Here is a 7837-nt window from a genome sequence, read left to right as displayed (position 1 = left end):
TAGGTAAGCTACATTCATATTGAACTCTTAATAGATCGAGTGCTGCGCCTGGCTTACGGAATATAAAAGGGATACGCAAATTCAAAACTTTCAAAGTAACTACCATAGTCCATTAGCAGAATAAAATTCTGATCATTATTTTTTTCTATACAGAGATTCTTTTGATTAATATATTAAATGGAACGGACACTTCTCGCTTTATTGATGAATGATGGAATGGCGTTTTGAGTGAATGACACATTGTGAGAAGATCTGATTTTCTCACCAGAGATAATCAGTTAGGTTTTATTTGTAATCTCTACAAACCTTCGGAAATATGTCAGACATATATGTATATTGAGGTGCAGAGTAAAGTCACAACAGGGTTAACATTTAGCAAAGCACTGGTCGAAAATTCGTTGGAGGTAAAGCATCCGGCACGCATGCTCAGTTAAATATGAATTCGCACACTGCATGAACATACAAAAAAAAAAAAGATTTCAAGTATTTTGTTGAATGTCCCGTTGAGCTAGTTCACACTGGTGTCGCCACCTAGCAACCATGTACACCAAGTAAGGGATATTTATCGTAATGACACTTGGGATTTAAGATATCGAACTCTTCACCGCGTCATTGGGTTGTATTTGAGCTTCCAATGGACAGAGGATCAAACTTAAGAATAATGGTGTAGTTCAATCAATCCGCTCTTGGTCTCAGACCACGTAACCAAAACCTCATTCTGATTACATAAAATAAACAAAATTTATAACTGTTCACGTTAGCTATTATCTTAAACTACATGTACATATCTTGAAAAGAAGCGACTTTACATAGATATGTCAATCCTTTACAATAATATAATGTACTGTGAGAGTCATGCATAATACTACTGATGTCAACACCACCTCTCATGCATATTAGTATCAGTCTTTTGTTCGATCAATGTGCATATAAGCGAAAATTCTCTTTTTTTCGAAAGTTGTCAGGGGAAATACGAATAAGTTTACTGTATCACAGTCTAAAATCTTAATTTATGTTTGAGATTGACAAGACTCTTTAATGAAATAAACAAAAATGATATTAGGTAAAGAAATAAAAGCAACAGAAGCAACTGAAAAAGACCCAAAACCCAGCGCTAAGTGCAGTCATCCTTTTGCGAAATGAGACAATTAGCAGCTTTTTTAAAATTTTTGCATCCGGTATTATTTCCGCTTTGAAAATCTCTTGTAGCAAATAATACATCATATATTTTTTACGATCCTACAGTGGTCGCGTAAATTAGATCACCACAAAGTAACGTGACATACTGAACGGTTCATATAAAATCAAAGTACTGAAAAGATTTTAGTTTATATTTTGTGTATATAGGTCTGAATAATTGTTCTGAGAGGAGAGCTGCTAAAGTGTGTAACGTCGATAGAGGAATCTTGAATTTTACATACATATAACGAGTGTTCCCAAAATGTGCAATCAATTTCGTATTACATAATTTAGAAAGAAGAAATTACCGCAATATTGAATCACATAGAATTAATCTTTCCTGGTTGAATTTATCAAGCAAAACTTTCATTATAACTAATACAATATAACTCTCTGTGTTAATGTTTTGTATCGCATAAAATTCTAATTACCGTGGTTAAGATTTTACTATTGATAGTTTTGATAGCGATTTGCCCGCCTAAAATGAGAACTTTGCTTCATGCAAGTTAGATCTTCGCTAAAAACACGAATTTCCCTACAATATATGCTTCAGAAGCATGATTCTTAAAAAGAAAACCTTGATTGCTTTATGATGGATCTATTTCTTTCGAGTCTGCAAGTAGTCATGCGTGAGCATTTGTAATGCAATTGATATTTAGAATCAACTAAAACAGCTTCTGTGCTGCAAACTTTGCAAAGGAAAATTAAAATAATTCGATTTATTTTAAACGGAGCACGGTATATCGATTATCTTGTATTCTGCTTGTAGTATTTAGTTAAAACTGCCAAGAACTACTAAAGCTCTGTTTTGCGGTACATATTGTATGTTTTAGATTTAGTTTTACGCATCATAGAAACAACGATATGAATCTACAACATCGAAGTCATTCCTTTTCCATTATTAAACGAAAAACACTCGAATAATTATCAAGTGCAATGTCATTTTGATGTATTATAGACAATAGGCCTTCGTCTACCAATAAGTCAAAGTATAATTAAATCGAATTACTGTGACCTCAAACATTTCTAATTCCGTTCTATTATTTATCATTCTTTAAATTATTAAAGTTCTTTTTCGACAAACAAGGCCGGTAAAAAGCGCGATGGGCTGCATTAAAAGTCTCGTTGTCTTGGGTTTTTTTTTGTTCATCCAACCGAAAAAGAAAAAAAATGACTCATCAAGATTTTGAGTTAAAAGTTTAAATAAAATATTTAATTTTACCTAACTTTATTCCATTCAAAATATTTCTCAAATTTAAGTACACTTTAAATTTGAAAAAAAGAGGAGTAATGTGAACAAGCTCACCAATGTTATTCCCCGCTAAGGAAAAAATCACAACTTAGTATTTTTCTATAATAGAAAATGATGGATGTTATCTATTTAACCGCCCATTAACAACAGCTCTTCGTTTTCAAGATTGTTAATGCTAATATGAGTACACAGTCAATTTCTGTTTTTTAAATTCCATTTTATTCCAAGTGAACAGTTAATGCATGAAGGCATTTGCATCCATATGATAACAAACATGACTGGAATCAAATTATTATCCACATATCAAGCAGCCATTAAATGTTTTGATTTTTTGTATATCGAGCCCGTTTTTTTTCTCCAAATTTTTTCCCCACACAATTTTCTTTTTTATAAAAAAAAAAGAAGATTAAATACATTGGGGCGGGTCATTTCCAGAGGAGTGGGCAGGGATGATAATCTAACAATTAATTTTATGCAGCCTGACCCAAGCAAGCTTTGTGTCGAATTTTATCTTCTAACCGTTTCCATTAATACAATACATGACACAGACAGGAATTAAGCATTTTATAAAACCTCGACTTTGCCCAAAGACCTTTGCTCAAGGTCATGAGCACTTTCTTTGTGAAATAAAAACTTCCGATGTTTCTTCATAAGAAAGATATAGACAGATCAAGAATTTTGCACTTTCCCTGCCCGTGACCTTGACTTTGCCCAAATGGCAATGGGTCAAAATCATGACTCATCCCATGTCATAAGCAATCTTTTTGTGAAGTAATAACTTCAAATGTTTATCCATAGAAAGATAAGGACCAGACACAATTTTTTGCACTTTTCCTGCCAGTGACCTTGACCTTGCCCAAATGACCTTTTTTTCTTTTTCTTTTTAATTTTCCATAATTTATTTTAATTTTCAACAGCAATATAATATTTCATATAGCTTAAACAACAGTATTACACAAGATATAACGTATATTATACAATCTTTTCCACATAGACAAGGGATTTACATACATAGTCCAATCCGTAGTCCATTGAACCCCTTGTCTTCCAACTGGAGGACTGCATCCCCAGAATGTGGAATAAAAATGATGGATGTATAAAGTTACATATAATTACTTAAAGTAAAGTACATATCATCAGTACATGTAATACTTCCAGCATTTTTTAAGGACACAATTTTCCACAATTAAGTTATTTTTTCACAAAATATTTTGAATTTTCTTTTGACATTCTTTCTTGATTTATTCTACAAGACATTTTGTACTTATAAATTGAAAAGCAGAAAATGACCTTAATCCAAGGTCGTGACATATTTTCAAGTCAAAAGCAATCTTTGTGTGAAGAAAGAACTTCCAATGTTTGTCCATAAGATATGGACCGGACACGATTTTGGCACTTTTTTTCCAGTGAACTCGACCTCGCCTGAATGATCTTTGAGTAAGATTAAGACACGCCCTCAGTCATAAGCAATTTTTTTGTTGAGTAAGAGCTTCCAATGTTTGTCCATAAGAAAGATATGGTCCATACACAAATTTTGCATTTTCATTGCCAGTGACCTTGACCTTGCCCAAATGAACTTTGGTCAAGGTCATGAACTTCCAATGTTTCAAATGTTTCTCTATAAGAAAGATATAGACTGGATACGAATTTTGCGCAAACAGATTGACAGACAAGGTGATTCCTATATACATGTACCACCACTACCACCAAATTTCGTTTGCGGAGGTTATAAAAACCACCTGAACAGTAAACATAAGTTTTATATTCTCGTTTAAATCGAAGCTACATATGCTGTGAAGTGCTGTTAGAAATTTGATTTGATTTACGTTAGGAAGAAAAGGTGGCAATTGGTGAGGGGTAACTTAAAGTTACTTCCTCATTTAAGTTGAGTCTTAAATAGCCTAGCCGATCGAGGGGACTTCTGTTCTATACCAGGTTCCGTTCACAACGGGGGGACGATCTATCAGCTTATTGGAATGCCGAACCCGATCTTCTGGGTAAAACTTTCTCTGTTAAAAAATTAACAGTTTCGACAAGGGAAAACCATTTCATTCTCTAATTCCATGCCATAAAATATGAGCATTTTTAAAAGCAAGATCTGAGGATTTTACCATTTTTGCTCTCTGGTGTGCCTAATAAATAAATGATGAACCCACATTATTTATTTTCTTGTTTTTCTGAAGATCATTTTTTTTTTCAAATGAGCCATATGAATTTTGGTCAAGTCTTGAAGAATGCTCAGTATTTTCCAACGGATTAAACTTTTTAAATTTTAAGCTAGGTAGGGCATTTTTGTTAAAGGGAAATACTGTTTTGTCTTATTCAAATAAGATATGTTCAAGGACATCCAGAGTGCTCCTTGCAAGGCCATGGGTCGTTGATTGGTATTGATGAACGATAGCGGTTTGACCATGTCAAACTTGGCAAAAAAGTATAGATATTCCTTCAAACCATCTTGGAGCATGAATGTTGTTATCATATCTGCAATCTGTGGAATCAATAAAATGTTCCTTCTCCCAATATAATCTTAAAAACCTTTCCTGGGCAAAACCGAGTTCGCATTTCCAGCAAGACGCTCTTGAATCTTCGATAAAACAAAAAAAAACCCAAAAAACAAGAGATTTGTTCTTGATAGCATATCTTCTAACATGAGTAAACTTTGAACTACATACGAGGGTTGTTAGAAAAGTTCGTGGACAAAGTAATTTACGGCAAAATTACTGTGTACTTTGAAGGATGACGTATGTTTTATTAAATGACTTCCACTTGAAAATAAGTATGAAAAAAATCATATGATTTTGAAGTTGTTTTCAAAAGATACAGCGATTTTTATTTTGCATGAATTGGATTTACGGAGAATCATTTCATATATCCACGACGTCAGGTGACGTCAAATTACTGAAAGGCAATTTAAACTTTTTTTTCTTTTATTTAAATACAACTTTCACATATGAAAGACCAGATACAAGTGATATTAGACATATAAACTTATAATGAATTTTGTTGATACATTTCTCTAATATAATATGATTTTACAGATGTATATACCCAAGTGTACATTATCAGCAATATAATTTTATTATTGTCATGAAAGTTGTTATTTTTGGGGGGTATATAATGCATGGGGACGAGGGGATGAGGGAGGGGTAGAAATTGGGTGATATATGTATAAGTTTAAAAAGGAAATTCACTGACTTACTATAAATTAATCTTGCTCTTGTATTCTTGTACATACTTAAATACATGCATGTATGACATGTACATTGGCATAGACACAAACAAAATACACATGCATACAAAACAAACATAAATCAGGATTTACCAGCATATGATTTTGATTCAATCATTCCTGGGGAGGAGGGAAAGAATGGGAAAAAAATAAATATAAAGCAGGGGGTAAGGGGAAAGTACAAAAATAGAAAGCAGAAGAAAGCAATTTAAACTTGTCCCTCTTTTTCAAAATAAACATCTTTTAGTTCACACACTTTTAATGCCATTAATCCATTTATAAAACGCATGCTTATACTATTATTTGTCAAATTTTTGTATAATGTCTTTTGTGTCATATTGTAGATAATTTAGGTCCGAAAATCTCTGTCCACGCAGTTTTGAGAAGATAAGAAAATAAAGCGAAATCCATAGATGCAAGATCCGGGCTGTAAGGGGGCACGGGGTGCTGCAAGAGCTTAAGATATCAGTATTTCCATTTTCAAACCTTCAATTCCAATTGTGGTTCCAATTGTAAACCTTTGTCCTATAAAGATAGCAGCATCTAAGAACCTTCTGGTCTCCATCAGATATTTTTCTGCGTGCACTCTGAATTTAATGACGGCCCGATGCTCCAAGGTGTCCATTTACGTTAACGTTTTTGACTCATTTTTCTAGCGTTGGTCGTCCATATATGGCGACAAAACGGTCAGAATTTTTTTTTAATTTAATTGAAACTTTTACAAAATGACCTTCATAACTTATTGTGACCTTATATGAAATATCGTTTATTTTGATGCGCTTAAACTCTACATTTTCTTTATAAGGAAAAATGCATACAAAATATAAAACAATTAAAAACTGACATGCTCCTTGGAGCATATCTTATCAAAATTATTAATCGGTATATTTTTTTAAGGTGCATTTAAAATAATCAAACCTCGCACAGGACACTTTTTCCCTTTTTATCTTACGTTAAACCTGTAATATGGTCTGCTGGGAGACAATCTTCTTCATAATCTGGTTCAAAGTGACTTTCCCTTAAATCAGACATTTCATATTTACAATTCAATAACTTAACACTAGTTAAGTTAAATAATGTCAAAGTGTGCAAAAAAGCATATTTAACATATTTTTACTTTTTTAATATAGATAAAAATGAAATGATTTATGGGATACGTTATTCACAGGCAGATAACTCAATTTAATTCTGTATGAAGTGTAGTATTTAGGTCTCTGTCTCGTTCTTTTGCCTCTTTTTATTTCCTGATTTGCTCTGTCTACAGGATTAGAGTGTGGACTAGCATTTGATGATGCATCAGAATATTCGACGCATCATCCCTGGCATTGAAAATGTTGAAGATATCAGTAACTATAACATCAGACTCTAAAGCTGCATTTAGTGAACTCTCATTATACGTCGACACTTTGTAGACACTGGTTAGAAAAAAGTGGGAAAATCGATTTTTAAAGGCGCAATAGGAAGGGTGTAAAGAGGCCAATGCTTACAAATATTCCGAAGTAAAAGTGGATAATGCAGGGTGGGGGCTATTGTAGGGGCCATATCTCACCCCCTCACGATTGATTTGGGTCGGTGAAATTTTTTCTATGAACTTTTGTTCTATAAAGGAATGAGGGGATTCCCAAAAATAACAGTGGTCTGTGTCCAACTGGGGAACGATCTACATGTATGATCTCTGATCGGAATGCCGAACCCGATCATAATTAGTCCACGTAGTCTCCACTTAAAATCAATCATCTATAAGCTAAGAAAAGTAAGAACGTAAGAGTAAAACCATACTTTTTTGGTTGAAGGTTTAGTTTAACGGGCCCTGGTGTTGTTTTATGACGAGAATTTTGTCATCATGAAAACAGCCGTAATTCAACATTTAGATTCAAGCTGGGCTTGACCATTTCCCAACGGATTGGTTAGAAATCATTGTCAATAAAAAATAAACGACGAAGCAACAGCTTTCATACAAAAGTCGTGAGAAGATATTAAAAATCTTGTTTTCTCTCTTTAATAGGTGGTTTGAGAGAAGTTTTTTTTTTCTTATTTCAGAATCACATCAAAAAAGAGGTATTTTCATGGACATCGTTAGTAGATTTAATGAACTATCATCTGGTCAATAGTTCACCCACAAGAAAAATGATCTCATAATGAAACCTGTGGATTGAAGCTGAAAACTCCTTGCTAGA

At 33.4% G+C, this 7837-nt stretch overlaps 1 pseudogene; it reads right to left on the bottom strand.

Moving 5' to 3' along the window:
- Nucleotides 1–4399: 4399 nt before the first annotated feature.
- LOC128191728 (uncharacterized) lies at nt 4400–6692 on the bottom strand (annotated as a pseudogene).
- Nucleotides 6693–7837: the final 1145 nt, after the last annotated feature.

The sequence above is a fragment of the Crassostrea angulata genome, chromosome 1, assembly GCF_025612915.1.
Source record: "Crassostrea angulata isolate pt1a10 chromosome 1, ASM2561291v2, whole genome shotgun sequence".
Lineage (NCBI taxonomy): Eukaryota > Metazoa > Mollusca > Bivalvia > Ostreida > Ostreidae > Magallana > Magallana angulata.
Note: the sequence above shows the minus strand (reverse complement) of the source record. Positions and strands in the feature narration are given on the sequence as shown.